General features: G+C 44.0%; 2 long non-coding RNA genes across 2 annotated transcripts; both read left to right on the top strand.

Annotated features, from left to right (window-relative positions):
• The first annotated feature begins 2,175 nt into the window (after positions 1-2,175).
• Positions 2,176-3,337, top strand: LOC307014229. Its single transcript, XR_013801205.1, has 3 exons — positions 2,176-2,490; positions 2,594-2,743; positions 2,921-3,337. It is a non-coding gene; the product is annotated as an uncharacterized lncRNA (long non-coding RNA).
• A 1,956-nt stretch (positions 3,338-5,293) lies between these two features.
• LOC307014227 lies at positions 5,294-14,994 on the top strand. Its single transcript, XR_013801204.1, has 4 exons — positions 5,294-5,365; positions 7,587-7,919; positions 14,062-14,180; positions 14,922-14,994. It is a non-coding gene; the product is annotated as an uncharacterized lncRNA (long non-coding RNA).
• Positions 14,995-16,306: the final 1,312 nt, after the last annotated feature.

Here is a 16,306-nt window from a genome sequence, read left to right as displayed (position 1 = left end):
CAACTCCATCACCAACAACTCTTCTTACAACAACCCCATCACCAACAACCCCATCACCAACAACCCCATCACCAACAACTCTTCTTACAACAACCCCATCACCAACAACCCCATCACCAACAACTGTTCCTTCAACAACTCCATCACCAACAACCCCATCACCAACAACTGTTCCTTCAACAACCCCATCACCAACAACTGTTCCTTCAACAACTCCATCACCAACAACTCTTCCTTCAACAACTCCATCACCAACAACTCTTCTTACAACAACTCCATCACCAACAACTTTTCCTTCATCAACTCCATCACCAACAAATCTTCCTACAACAACCCCATCACCAACAACTCTTCCTATAACAACCCCATCACCAACAACTCTTCCTATAACAACCCCATCACCAACAACTGTTCCTTCAACAACTCCATCACCAACAACCCCATCACCAACAACTGTTCCTTCAACAACCCCATCACCAACAACTCCATCACCAACAACTCTTCCCACAACAACTCCATCACCAAAACCCTTCCTTCAACAACTCCATCACCAACAACCCTTCCTTCAACAACTCCATCACCAACAACTCTTCCTTCATCAACTCCATCACCAACAAATCTTCCTACAACAACCCCATCAACAACAACTCTTCCTACAACAACTCCATCACCAACAACTCTTCCTTCAACAACTCCATCACCAACCACTGTTCCTTCATCAACTCCATCACCAACAACTCTTCCTTCAACAACTCCATCACCAACAACTCTTCCTTCAACAACTCCATCACCAACAACTCTTCCTTCATCAACTCCATCACTAACAACTCTTCCTTCAACAACTCCATCACCAACAACTCTTCCTTCATCAACTCCATCACCAACAAATCTTCCTACAACAACTCCATCACCAACAACCCTTCCTTCAACAACTCCATCACCAACAACTCTTCCTTCAACAACTCCATCACCAACAACTCTTCTTACAACAACTCCATCACCAACAACTCTTCCTTCATCAACTCCATCACCAACAAATCTTCCTACAACAACCCCATCACCAACAACTCTTCCTATAACAACCCCATCACCAACAACTCTTCCTATAACAACCCCATCACCAACAACTGTTCCTTCAACAACTCCATCACCAACAACCCCATCACCAACAACTGTTCCTTCAACAACTCCATCACCAACAACTCCATCACCAACAACTCTTCCCACAACAACTCCATCACCAACAACCCTTCCTTCATCAACTCCATCACCAACAAATCTTCCTACAACAACCCCATCAACAACAACTCTTCCTACAACAACTCCATCACCAACAACTCTTCCTTCAACAACTCCATCACCAACAACTGTTCCTTCATCAACTCCATCACCAACAACTCTTCCTTCAACAACTCCATCACCAACAACTGTTCCTTCATCAACTCCATCACTAACAACTCTTCCTTCAACAACTCCATCACCAACAACTCTTCCTTCATCAACTCCATCACCAACAAAATCTTCCTACAACAACTCCATCACCAACAACTCTTCCTTCATCAACTCCATCACCAACAACCCTTCCTTCAACAACTCCATCACCAACAACTCTTCCTTCAACAACTCCATCACCAACAACACTTCCTTCAACAACTCCATCACCAACAACTCTTCATTCAACAACTCCATCACCAACAACTTTTCCTAAAACAACTCCATCACCGACAACATCATCACCAACAACTGTTCCTTCAACAACCCCATCACCAAAAACTCCATCACCAACAACTCTTCCTTCAACAACTCCATCACCAACAACCTCATCACCAACAACTGTTCCTTCAACAACTCCATCACCAACAACTCTTCCTTCAACAACTCCATCACCAACAACTCTTCCTTCATCAACTCCATCACCAACAAATCTTCCTACAACAACCCCATCACCAACAACTCTTCCTACAACAACCCCATCACCAACAACTCTTCCTACAACAACTCCATCACCAACAACTCTTCCTTCATCAACTCCATCACCAACAAATCTTCCTACAACAACCCCATCACCAACAACTCTTCCTATAACAACCCCATCACCAACAACTCTTCCTTCAACAACTCCATCACCAACAACCCCATCACCAACAACTGTTCCTTCAACAACCCCATCACCAACAACTCCATCACCAACAACTCTTCCCACAACAACTCCATCACCAACAACCCTTCCTTCAACAACTCCATCACCAACAAATCTTCCTACAACAACCCCATCAACAACAACTCTTCCTACAACAACTCCATCACCAACAACTTTTCCTACAACAACTCCATCACCAACAACTCTTCCTTCAACAACTCCATCACCAACAACTCTTCCTACAACAACCCCATCACCAACAACTCTTCCTTCAACAAATCCGTCACCAACCACTCTTATTAGAACAACTCCATCACCAACAACTCTTCCAACAACTACATCACCAACAAGTAAGACTTAAAGGACAATATTTCATTTAGAAAAAAAACATTACAATTTTCATTTTAAGTGAGGCATCTTCTGTATACTCCCTTTACAATTCTCTCCCTGCAGCTCCTCCTATTCTCTTTGAATACATCATTTTGGTTGAGTTGAACACCACAGATGTCACTCTAATAAATCAACTGAGTACCATTCTGAGAAGCATCCGTTACCCCTTTATCGTCAACAACACACACATCCTTGATGTAAACATTTCTACAGGTATAGATAAAAGCTTATTTTACATTGGTTTACATGATTGTGAATATGTGAAATATGTGTTGGGTGTTGTCAACCCAAAGTTTGAATCTAATAGTTGTAAAACGCACTTTATGAATTTGACAGTTGGAAAAACTCATTACATGTGTGAAATTCATTGTGTTTCTGTTTTGTCTCAAGTTTGCTCTCCGAGCAGTGCTGGTTACCAGTGCAGATGTGAGGATCAGTATCGTTGGTCATGTGACCAGTGTTTACAGTATACATTACATTACATTACATTGCATTTAGCTGACGCTTTTATCCAAAGCGACTTACAATAAGTGCATTCGACCAGGAAGATACAACCTTTAAGAAAACAGAATCATATAAGTACATCAGGTTTCATAGAGCCAAACATTTCAAGTGCTACTCAACTGGCATTTAGAAAGCCAGCCCTTTATTAGTATATAAGTGCTTTGTTAGTAATTCTATCGCTCGAAGTGGAGTCTAAAGAGATGAGTTTTCAGTTTGCGTCGGAAGATGTGTAAGCTATCTGCTGTCCTGATTTCAATGGGGAGCTCATTCCACCATTTTGGAGCCAGGATAGCAAACCCACGTGTTTTTGCTGACGGGAACTTGGGTCCCCCTCGCAGTGCGGGTGCAGCGAGCTGTTTGGCTGATGCAGAGCGGAGTGCACGTGCTGGGGTGTACGGTTTAACCATGTCCTGGATGTAGGAAGGGCCAGATCCATTCACAGCATGGTACGCAAGTACCAGTGTCTTGAAGTGGATTCTAGCAGTTACTGGAAGCCAGTGAAGGGAGCGGAGGAGCGGTGTGGTGTGGGAGAATTTGGGAAGGTTGAAGACCAGACGAGCCGCTGCATTCTGGATGAGCTGCAGAGGTCGGATGGCACATGCAGGTAGACCAGCCAGGAGGGAGTTGCAGTAGTCTAGGCGTGAGATGACGAGAGCCTGGACCAGAATCTGCGCTGATGTCTGGGTCAGCTGGGGACGTATCCTCCTGATGTTGTAAAGCGTGTATCTGCAGCAGCGGGTTGTAGCAGCGATGTTTGCAGTGAAGGACAATTTGTTATCTAGGACCACACCCAGATTCCTTGCAGTCTGAGTCGGGGAAACAACAGAGGTGCCGATGTTGATTGTTAGGTCAAGAGTGGGACAATCTTTTCCCGGAAGGAAGAGCAGTTCAGTCTTGTCAAGGTTGAGCTTGAGGTGATGAGCAGACATCCACCGAGAGATGTCTGCTAGGCAAGCAGAGATGCGTGCGACGACCTGGGTCTCTGAGCGGGGAAAGGACAGAATTAGTTGGGTGTCGTCAGCGTAGCAGTGGTATGAAAAACCATGCGGGCTAATGACAGACCCGAGCGAGTTTGTGTACAGGGAGAAGAGGAGGGGACCAAGAACCGAGCCCTGAGGGACCCCTGTAGTTAATTGACAAGGGTCGGACTCGGACCCTCTCCAAGTAACCCTGTAGGTGCGGTCGTTGAGGTATGAGGTGAGGAGGGAAAGTGCAGTGCCTGAAACTCCAAGTTCTTGGAGAGTGCGAAGGAGGATCCGATGGTTCACTGTGTCGAATGCAGCAGACAGGTCCAGAAGGATGATGACAGAGGAGAGGGAGGCTGCTTTAGCAGTGTGCAGTTCATCAGAGACAGCAAGGAGAGCAGTTTCTGTTGAGTGACCTGCCTTGAAACCAGACTGGTGCGGATCCAGAAGGTTGTTCTGATGGAGATAACAGGAGAGTTGTTTAAAGACAGCGCGTTCAAGTGTTTTAGACAGGAACGGGAGGAGAGAGACGGGCCTGTAGTTAATAACATCAGACGGATTGAGAGTGGGTTTCTTAAGGAGAGGGTTTACTCTTGCCTCCTTGAGACTGTTTGGAAAGTGACCAGAAGTTAGAGAAGTGTTGATGAAATGGGTGAGAAATGGTAGAATATCAGGAGCGATAGTCTGAAGGAGGTTTGAGGGGATAGGGTCCAGAGAACAGGTCACATCCTGTGACAACATCACTGGTGACACATGTGGATGCATCAATGCCATTCCTCCTGATGGACAATACTGCCAGCCTTCTGGTCAAAACAGTAAGTTGGTCTGCAGTAATCACTGCATTCTGGCCTGCATTTTCTATTTTACTCAAATGTAATATAAAAAAAAGTCAAACTAGCAATGTCATGATATACAAGTAAGTATGGATATCATGTTAATAAAACACATATGAACATATTATGTAAATGACCCAACTCTCTTGTAAACCTTTGTTCATTTATGATAACAGACTTTCTCTCCATCTTCTTCAAGATTTATTTTGCATGTTATACAATTGCTGTGAAAGAGATAAAATACACTCTTATCAAAGTTAAAGATGGCTTCCACTGATGAGCTTCAGTATTGTTTCTTTTCTTTTAACAGAATGTCTATAGGGATCATGATTTTATAAATATTGCTTATTGTTTTTGCTGCATTCATTGTACAGTCCTAGAATAAAATCTAGTATCTTCTTAAGTTTCACTCTCTGTTATTGTTCTATTCAGCAGTGACTCTTCTCTCTTCCTTTTTACAGACATTCCAGCTTGTATTGCTATAACAATTCCACCACCAACAACTCCTCTTATCACAACTCCAACACCAACAAGTAAGACTTAAAAGACAGTATTTCATTTATTCATTTTGAGCAGTTTGGATAATGTATACATAATATATGTATATATAATGTAACATCTTCTTGTTCAATAGTGATTGTCTCAAATGGCGCTTTGGTAATGACATTCCATGTAATAGTAATAGAATGTAATCCCCAATGAAATAGGAACTCTCTGCTGAGTACAATGATGCTTTCCACAACAGTCTACGGCAAACGGTTCATGATATGTAAGGGGGCGTGGCAAATGTGTGGTAGCGGGGCACATTGTTACTAATGCAACAGGAATTCCCTTTCTACGACAATGGGTTCATGGTTCATTTGTTATGAAAGGGGCTGGGGAAACCATCATCCAACAAACAGGATCGCTGTTGAGTGCAACGATGCCTTTCATAAGAGTCTACAACAAACTGTTTATGAGTTATTTGGGGGGCAGGGCAATATATTAAGGGGCAACAACCGTTTCTACAACAGTTGTGAACACTACAACACCAACAATGTCACCAACAACAATTACGTGCAGAAAAAACTATTTCTATATGACTCTACTATGTTGGTAGCTAAAGTCTTAGTTGACTTGTCAGATTGTTTTCTTACCAAACAAATAAAACAGGGATTTTCTCTTTTTTAAACACATCAGCAGTTGCTACATCAGGTGTAAACACTACAACACAAACAATGACAACAACAAAAAGTAAATGCAACAAAACGATTGCTATCTGACTTCACCATGTTGGCAGATATTTTCTTAGTTGACTTGTCAGATTCATTCTTCAGCTTGACAAAAATGATTGTTGATGTGTTTAGTCTCAACAACAGTCACTACAACTGGGGTGAACCCTCCAACACCCACAATGTCAGCAAAAACAAGTCAGTGCAAAATAACAATTGTTAGATTATTTTTCCGTGTTGTTGGTTATTGTCTAAATTGACTTGTCAAATTAATTTTTCATCTTAACAAACAATGGGTATGATATTGTTCTTTCAGACTGAACAACCATTGCTTCAATTGGTATAAACTCCACACAAGCTTATTTAAATTCAGCTGAGTTGAGTGTGTCCATGTTGAAGATTGGTGAGATTATTAAGAATGTATAAGCTCGAGATGAACAGTGACTGAGGACCTGTAGGGTTTGATCCGAATAACTCAAACAGTGTTCTAAGGAAATGCTTAAATTGCTGTTGACTTTTTCTCAATGCATTAGGCCATTATTCCTGTTTCGGTAAGAAAAAATGGGTTTGAGGTTATATCAACAATGGGGGACATGTAGCCTGAGCATAGAGAACAGATGCAAAGGCTGAAAAGGTCAGCAATGAGTGGTAGTTGTCTAACTTTAAGAGAAGGTTCCTGTTTTTGCAAGCCTTCAGTCAACACGAACATGGGAATGGGAAGTAAAAGGACAGTGTTGGCCAGTGACTAGTTTAATGGTTGGACTGGTATGGGATGGAGATCCGATTCTGGGACTTGTCTGATATTCTGTAAAGAGAAACAATACAATGAATCAGCAATGATGTGATGGTAACCAGAAATGTGGGATGCCCAAAGAATGAACTGGTGTTGAGCTGATATTCAAGTAAGTATCAATGTGTGTTTTCTGTGTGGACGAGTATGGATTTCCTAGACCAGCAAAGAACAACAGCTATAAAGATGGCTTCTAGCACATGGAGCAAAGATAAAGACAAGCGGGCCTGTGAGCCGAGATCAATATCCTCAGGTTTGGTGATAAAGAGCTTGTAGAAGAAGGAGATGCAATTCCAAGACAACAAATCTTGCCAAGAACTTTTTCCATCTTGCATGCATCTTCCAGAACAACTATATTGTAGAGTTAGGGAGGCCTGCAGCTTAATGCAGGTCAGACAGGAAGGATTTTGCTTGAGGAATGGCAAATGGCATAATTGATGTAACCAAGGAGGGCTACTAGCTTGCATTTGCTGCAACTGTCAGCCAGCGGATAGTTTGACAGAATCAAAGTCTGAGGTAAGGATAGTGGAGTGACAAAAAGACTGTGATAATACTTGAGGGCATGATTCAAGTCTGTCGTCGAGTAATTCGAGACAAACGGTGCTCAGATGTGTTGGTAGTGTTCACAGGTAATCATTGCTGTTTTTAAGGCTTGGCTCTGCTCTTGAAACTAAATGTACTAATGATCTACTTGACTTGTTAAGGTATGTATTCTTCAGCTTAACCAACATAATTATGAAATGGTCTTTTCAGACTCAACAATGGCTGCTACAACAGTTGTGACCACTAAAACAACCACAATGTCTCCAAAAACCAGAAGGCCACCAACAACCACAAGGTCTCCAACAACCACAATGTCTCCAACAACCAACATGTCTCCTACAACCAAAATGTCTCCAACAACCACAATGTCTCCAACAACCACAATGTCTCCAACAGCCACAAGGTCTCCAACAACCACAATGTCTCCAACAACCACAAGGTCTCCAACAACCACAATGTCTCCAACAACCACAAGGTCTCTAACAACCAACATTTCTCCAACAACCACAAGGTCTCCAACAACCACAATGTCTCCAACAACAGGTAAGGGAAATATACAAATGTTTACATTACTCTTCTACGTTAGCAGCTGTTCTATTTTGGAATATGGCTTCGCCCTCTAAGGCTTTCGCTACTGGGTAATCCCCCTGCGCATCCGCGCAGCACTGAAACACTTGTAGTCCACGCCCACCCGCAAGGTGGGACCCGCCCTCGGGCCTCCTTCCGGTATAAATAGGAAGGAGGCCCGGCAATCTGCTCCCTCTTTTCTTCAGCAAACCTCGGCAGTTACTGAAGCACAGAACCATTAAACATCATGAGCAACAACTGCGTCCGAAATTGTCCCTCATGTTGCTCAGGATATATCATGAGCTATGACCAGCACGCAATGTGCGAATCCTGCCTGGGGCCAGAGCACGCGGACGCGGCTCTCAGCCAGCAGATCGCTTGCTCACATTGTGCCCGTTTCCCATCAGCCGACAGGAAGCGAAGAGCGGACGCTCTAGCTGCTGCGGCCGACTAGGACGATTGGCCCGTCCGGCACGTGGACGGCAGCATGTCCCCGGAGCCGGGCAGGAGTCGGACGACTCCTACCCCGTCTCCCTCCATGGTTCACCCTGCGGTTCTCCCCTCCCTCCTCTCCCCCGGACGGGGGAGACAGAGTCGGAGCAGGGGGCTGGTTTGGCGGGCGAGCATGCGGTCCCCTTCTCCGTCGCCACAGGACGGCGCCCTACGTTGAGCTCCCCCAGAGAGTATGTCGCCCGCCAGGCCGACCGGGTGCACCAGTGTACCTTTCTTGCGGCGGCGAATATCATCGCGCTGCTCTCCAACTCTGTGGTGACACTGGTAGAGCGGTCCACCACCGAGGCAGAGGAAATCCGCAAGGCGGCCAGCACGGCGCTCACTTTGTGCGCGTCCGTCGCTGTCTCCCAGGTGAGGATTTCCGCGTGGGTGACACAGATCCAGCGCAACCTGCAGCAGGCGTCTGTTACGGAGACGGCCAGAAAAGTGCTACTGGACGCTCCAATCAGCCCGTACGGGCTGTTAGGACCCCAGTTCCACGCCATGGTGGAGTCCATGAAGACGGCCGCGGAACAGGCGGACGGCATTCGCCAGCATGTCAGCTGGCTCCAGCCTGCTGAGCGCCCACAGCGGCACCAACGCCCGCAGCAGCCGCGGCGTCCGCGCCGGCCACAGGAGGCCGCAAGTGGAGAGACACCCACAGCAACCGCCTCGGCGTCAGTCTCGCCCTTCGGCGGCTGCAGGGGCTCCGTCCCACGTCTCCGCTCCCCCGCCACCCCAGAGACAGGGTCTCCCGGCGGCAAGTCAAAGGGGAGTGAGGCTCCCCCGCGCCTGGCCTGCTCCGCGAGAGCCTCCGAGGAAGCAGAGCCGGTAATTAAGCCGGCTGCCACTAATCTGTTGATTAAGTAGACAGCAGGGCTCCCTGCAGAAGCCTGCTGGTTTTAACCTATCGGTTAATAACCTGCAGAGCTCGCGGCATTCCTCCGTCCGAGATACGCCTCCTACACACGGTCATAATAACCCATGAGCGCCGTTATAACACCTCATGTGGAGAGCACTGCACACACCTCCACTCATCCCCTGAGCGTGTACACGCCTCATGATGACAGCCGGAATGAAACGCAGCGTGTGGACGCTTCCTCGCAGCCCTTTCGCCTCACGGGCAGCGGCGGCGAGGGCAATGGCGTGGCTCGTCACCATGACGACCAGCACAGCACATCACAGAGAAGCCAGAATGGGGGAATGAGCAGTATTCCAGGCTGAGTGCCCCCAGCGGCAGCGCCCACAGCGCCACGACGCCCAGGGCTTGCTGCAGAAGCCTGCCGGTTTTAACCTATCGGTTAATAAACTGCAGAGCTCGCTAATTAAGCCGGCTGCCACTAATCTGTTGATTAAGTAGACAGCAGGGCTCGCTGCAGAAGCCTGCCGGTTTTAACCTCGGTCAATAACCTGTAGAGCTCGCGGCATTCCTCTGTCCGAGATACGCCTCCTACACGCGATAATAAACCCATGAGCGCCGTTATATAACGCCTCATGTGGACAGCACTGCACACACCTCCATCCATCCCCTGAGCGTGTACGCGCCTCATGATGAGAGTCGGAGTGAGAAGCAGCGTGTGGAGGCCCCCGCGCAGCCCTTTTGGTCCAAGCCCACCTTGGGTTGCCTCACGCCCTGTGTAAACCAGCTGCCTATAACCTGTCGGTTAATAGCCAGCAGGGCTCGTTGCTAAAGCCTGGTTTTAACCTGTTGGTTAATACATTTCAGAGCGTGTTAATTAAGCCGGCTGCCACTAATCTGTTGATTAGTAGACAGCAGGGCTCGCTGCAGAAGCCTGGTTTTAACCTGTTGGTTAATAAACTACAGAGCTCGCGGCATTCCTCTGTCCGAGATACGCCTGGTACACACGGCCTTAATATACCCATGAGTGCCGTTATATAACGTTTCATGTGGGCAGCACTGCACACACCTCCATCCATCCCCTGAGCGTGTATGTGCCTCATGATGAGAGTCGGAGTGAGACGCAGCGTGTGGAGGCCCCCGCGCAGCCCTTTCGGTCCAAGCACACCTTGGGTTGCCTCACGTGCAGCGGCGGCAGGGGCTCTGGCGTGGCGTGGCTCGTCACCATGACGACCAAAAACACATCTCGAGCACGTGCGCCCGCTCTCAGAGTTTTTCTCAGAGTGGCAGCGCGTGTGTCTGATGGACAGATGGATGAGCAGGCTGATCAGCAGAGGATACGTCCTGCAGTTCGCCTCTCCCCCCCCCCACAGTTCAATGGGATACAGGAAACACTCCTGTCCTCCCAGAAGCTATGTCTTGCGCTCCAATCCGAGCTGCTGGAACTCCTGTTGAAAGTGGATATTTCCAGGGTTCCTCAAAGGGAGGAAAATCAGGGGTTTTCAATCCCGTTATTTTTCTAATCCCGAAAAAGACTGGGGGAATGAGACATCCTCGATCTGTCAGTATTCCACATGCTGACGATCAAACAGGTGCTGGAATGTGTTCACGACTGGTTCACTTCCACCTGAAGGATGCATACTTCCACATACCCATCATGCCAAAACACAGGAAATTCCTGCGTTTTCTCATTTCAGGGAATATCAGACCAGACAATCGTCTGCTGTTCGGATATTTCCTGGCTCCTCGCATTTTTGTGTAGAGAAGGCTGGAGCCACTACACAGAGGAGGGATGAGAGTGTGTTTTCTCTGGACGACCTGCTATTTGCTGGCTCGCTCCAGAGAGGAAGTCACTTTACAGACGGTACATCTCGTATCGCATCTGTCAAAGTCTGGGCTTCATAATAAATTGGAAGAAGAGCTGTCCTCTTCCCTCTCAGACAATCGTTTATCTGGGAGTGGAATTAAACTCAGCAAGCATGAGAGCGCGGCTCTCGCGGCAGCGAGTGGAGGAACTGACAGCTCTCCTCCGGCGTGTCACAACCAACACAGCCCTCTCCGTGACGCAGCTGCTCTGCGTTGGCGTCAGCTGGTCACGTGATGATACCACTGGGTCTCTTCCAACAGGGGGACTCCAGAGGTGGTTCATTCGCTGCAGAAGTCTGCTGTTTTTAACCTATTGGTTTATAAACTGCAGAGCTCGCGGTATTCCTCTGTCCCAGATATGCCTCCTACACACGGTCATAATAACCCACGAGCACCGTTATAACGCCTCGTGTGGACAGCTGGCACACACCTCTCATCCCCTGGGCGTGTACACGCCTCATGATGAGAGACGGAGTGAAACGAGCACCGTTATAACGCCTCGTGTGGACAGCTGGCACACACCTCTCATCCCCTGGGCGTGTACACGCCTCATGATGAGAGACGGAGTGAAATGCAGCGTGTGGAAACTCCCTCGCAGCCCTTTTGCCTCACGGGCAGCGGCGGTGATGGTGTGGCTCGTCACCATGACGACCATTACGGCACATCACAGAGAAGCCTCTCCCCCCTAGCAGTTCCATGGGATACAAGAAACACTCCTGTCATCCCAGGAACAGTGTCTTGCGCGGTTTTTACACCGCCATTTTTCTAAATCTCGGAAAAAAACGGGGGAGTCGCCCCGTTGCTTTACAATCAATGTGTTGATTCGCACAGACAACAGGCATGGGGTGTTATTGAGCATGTGTCTCTGTGCTTCTAGTGCCGGGCGGACCCAGTGGGGCGCAGACTACATCATGCTTCGCCCTTAACCCAATAGCGATAGCCTTAGAGGGCGAAGCCATATACGAAATAGAACTGAGGTTACCTACTGTAACCCCAGCTTCTATGAGTAAATGGCGCAGCCCTCTAAGCGCTGGGCCCCACTGGCTCTACGAATAGCTGAAGAAAAGTTATTTTATATGGGAGCAGATTGCCGGGCCTCCTTCCTATTTATACCGGAAGGAGGCCCGAGGGCGGGGCCCACCTTGCGGGTGGGCGTGGACTACAAGTGTTTCAGTGCTGCGCAGGGGGGCAGGGGGATTACCCAATAGCGATAGCCTTAGGGGGCTACGCCTTTTACTCGTAGAAGCTGGGGTTACAGTAGGTAGCCTCAGTTCTCAGCAATAGAACATTATCACAAGTTACAAGGGTCTTTTTATGAGTGCATTAAGTGTTTATGTTAGAGTGACACACTTTTAGATCAATATGTACAAAAAATGTATGGTCAAATTATCTTTGTTTTCATTGCAAGTTTTAACATGCTTCTGGTTACTACACATCCAAACACTACAACATCTAAAACAATACCAACATCTGTATTTACCAGTAGTTTTTTTAATATAAGGAGTGTATTTTCACTAATGCATCTTTACTTGCACGGTTTCACGACAACAGCTGCAACAACATTTATGACATGTAAGCGCTTCAAAACAATCATGACATTCAATTTCCTTGTTTTCTCTAGACAGTTGTTATTTAATTAAAGTTGGGTGAAACATGTGTATGTTCAAATGTAATTATTATTTAAGATACAACAACACTTGTTACAACAAGTGTGAAAACACCAGCAATTGTAACAGGTCAATGTTTTTGTCTTTTTTGTGGTGCTAAATTCGTTTTTTTATTTGACAGCAATAATACATAATGAGAAATATTACAGCATGTATTATTATCATTATTAAGCTGTTCTTAAAACAATTCAGTTAGTCTTTAAGTTTAAGTGATGTTAAATGATTGTCCAGTATTTATGTATTCAACATTTTCTATTGGCAAAAACCTTCTGGGAAACCTATTGTTTGAAACTATTAAGTCATCTCTCTTAATAGGAGAGCTGAACGTACAAGTTGTATTTATCACTTTTCAGACCCAAAAAAAGTGTTAACGTTTTTAACAAGTTTAATCAGAATATTTGGAATCCTTAGTCATCAGAATCTAATTAAATTGAATTGATTAATTTACCCAATATCTATTGACAAAACACATCTAACACTGCAACACCTAACCTAATCCGGGAATATTTATTCTTGCTTATAACAATGTAGTCACACCATGGTATATTGTATTTGAGATAAACAAACTTTCGGTGCAGTTTAAATGTCTTAAAGCAAGTGATGAAAGCTATAATAACTCATACTGTCAACAGTAACACACTTTTATAAAGTAGTCTTTCAAACGCCAACATCTCTTTCAACAATCTTCAATACCTGTATTTAGCAATAAGCGTTTTGATAACTCATCCCTGGTTGTTATTTGTAGAACATTTTCTGTAATTTACTTATACGTGAGGTATTTCCCTCTACAGATGATCATACTTTATTACAGTTAAAAATAACAAAGCAACCAAAAAAAGAAAGCTAAACTAAATATATTTACAATACTCATAACCCAACCAACAACTATTGTTACCACCAGGTTTTTAAGAGATACGTGATGGGGAAATGGCTCAGTAATTACATTGGGAAAGGGAGTAATGGACATATGTTTTATACACATGTTTTTCCATTATTACCCTTTGTTAACAAGAATGAGTTCAATTTATAATTTCATATATTCTGCTACAACAGCTCCAACACTGACCACAATTGCGACAAATAAGCGCTGAACAATAATAAAAATTCTTACTTATTATAATTATGAGTGATTGTTACAATTATTGTTGAAAGGGGTTGTTAATGTTCTTGCCAAACCTTGCAATTCACATTTAAAGATACTTGAACTAAATGTACTTGTGTTTTCAACTTCTAGAAGGAGTACTAGTGTGACGTCAGACGTTACCTCCACCCCAGCTCCAACTACAGCACTCACAACTGCTGCTACTACCAAGGCTACACCTGCAGTAAAACAGACCACTGCTCCTGTGAAAGGTATTTTTTATTGACAAAAATGTAGTAATGAGGCTCTATGTAGCTCATTGCTTTATAACATCTGCATTACCTTTTTTTAGTAAATACATATTGATTTGTGTCTTTTCTCCTTGGTCACCAAGACTTGAAAGAAACTATTTTTTTTGTTCTTGTCTTGTAAACTACTTTTCACTTTGGGTTTTGAATATATTTCTTAGTGATAACATGTATGTGACATCCCTGCAGCCTACATATGCTGACAGCTATGCTTGTCTTAAAACAAATACAAATGATATTACTTTATTATGCAGCACAGGGTTCATTTTTTAAAAGCATCTATACAAAGAAAGCACAGACGAGCCAAACGTGAAAAAAGGGCTTTGACCTCAGGGTGTAAATGGACGTATGTCATTCATTAAAAAAATTATTGATGAATTATAAATTGCAGTTCTACTTGAATATAGGTCAGACTATTTAATTAATACCTTCCACATGACATCTCAACACTGTTGCTGAAAAGGATATTTGCATTTTATAGAGATATGGGTTTTATACCCTGGATCAAATGTAACATTTATGATATTGGGCTATATAAATAAACATTGATTGATTGACTGATTGATTGATCTGCAAGTCATGCAAACTTAATTAAACAATTATTCACAATGGTCTCCTCTCTTCTAATATATAGCTAGTATATTCTTTAAATCACAACAAACTGAATTGTTTGATCTTGTTTTTATTCTCTTTTCAAATAAACAGGGTTCAATTTGGAAATGACAGTGCAATTAAACAAGACGTTCACAGACACATTGAATGATCCACAAAGTGCTGCATACAACGATCTTAAAAACACCATGAATGAAGTGGTAAGTGCATTGATAAATACCATATCAAATTGTAACTTGTATTTTCAGTTTCATTGGTAATGTTATGAACTGTATCTCTCCCACAGTTAATCAACAAGTATGAAGGAATCACAGGGTTTATTGGTGTTTCTGTGACAGGATTCAGGTATGGTAATTCTGGCATTTAAGATATATGGAGGCAGGAAATCTGTACACATTTGACACCACCATTTTGTTTTGTGTTTGTTCTTACAGAGAAGGAAGCATATTTACAGATTTTGTTGTTGAGACTACAGAGGTTAAAACAGCAGAATTGGCTAAAGCACATAAAGAATTTTCAGAAGCAGTAAACTCTAATATTGCCCCTGTCATTGGCTCTGTCACTGCATTGTACAACAGTAAGTCCAACATAGCTAGTAGGTCATTACATTTTGTTTAACTTGTATGAATACCAAACTGATGTGTTTTTCTTTCTCCAAAGGTGAAGATGAATTAGGGTTTACCGCCCCAATTTATACTGGAAATAGCATGACACTGGTGTGCAAACCCAGAAACATTAATGTGGGACAAATAAGTAGTGTCGAGTGGACATTACGTGGAAGGGTAATTAAGCAGCTTGGAAGGAGAACAATAACTTTAAATCCTATTACAGGGTCTGTCCTAAAAATAAAGAAAGCCATTCTTCTGGATATTGGTAAGAAAAAGCTGGTAAAAATAAGCAAAATAACACTTCCATTTTAATTGATGCTAATAGACAAATTAATTTGCTGCTTGGACCATCATATCTGTGCAAAAAAGGACAACATCTCAATATTGGACTGAAAAAAAACCACACATACTGTCATTGTATCAGAATGGAAATATACAGCTATAGTCAAATACTGGAATTTTCACAATTTAATATACTAATGGTATCATTATTTAAAAAATGTTTACAGCAAACCAATTTAATCATTGTTTTTATGATCTTAATTACAGGACTTTACCAATGCACTCTGATGGGCGACGTATTGCAGTTCATTAAAAAAATGGACGTGACTGGAATTTATATCCAACAAGCTCCCATCATAGAATCAAAGTGTCAAATAAACGTTAGATGTCTGGGGACAGAGGGACAAACAGAATCACTTGAGTGTTGTGTGCAGTCCCCTTTTAAGGTGAATTGGTTTAAAGACTCACCTAATCCTTTTGGTAAGTTTAAAATGTTTCAGAAAACTTCTCAATCTGACCATACTGAGAACACACATCCAATAACAGTTTAATTTATTAACAACACTGTTAAATGTTTGCAGATGCTGG

Source organism: Notothenia rossii (assembly GCF_949606895.1).
Source record: "Notothenia rossii genome assembly, chromosome: 8".
In the NCBI taxonomy this organism is placed as follows: Eukaryota; Metazoa; Chordata; class Actinopteri; order Perciformes; family Nototheniidae; genus Notothenia; species Notothenia rossii.
The sequence above is the reverse complement of the archived record's forward strand: the minus strand, read 5'-3'. Positions and strand labels throughout refer to the sequence as shown.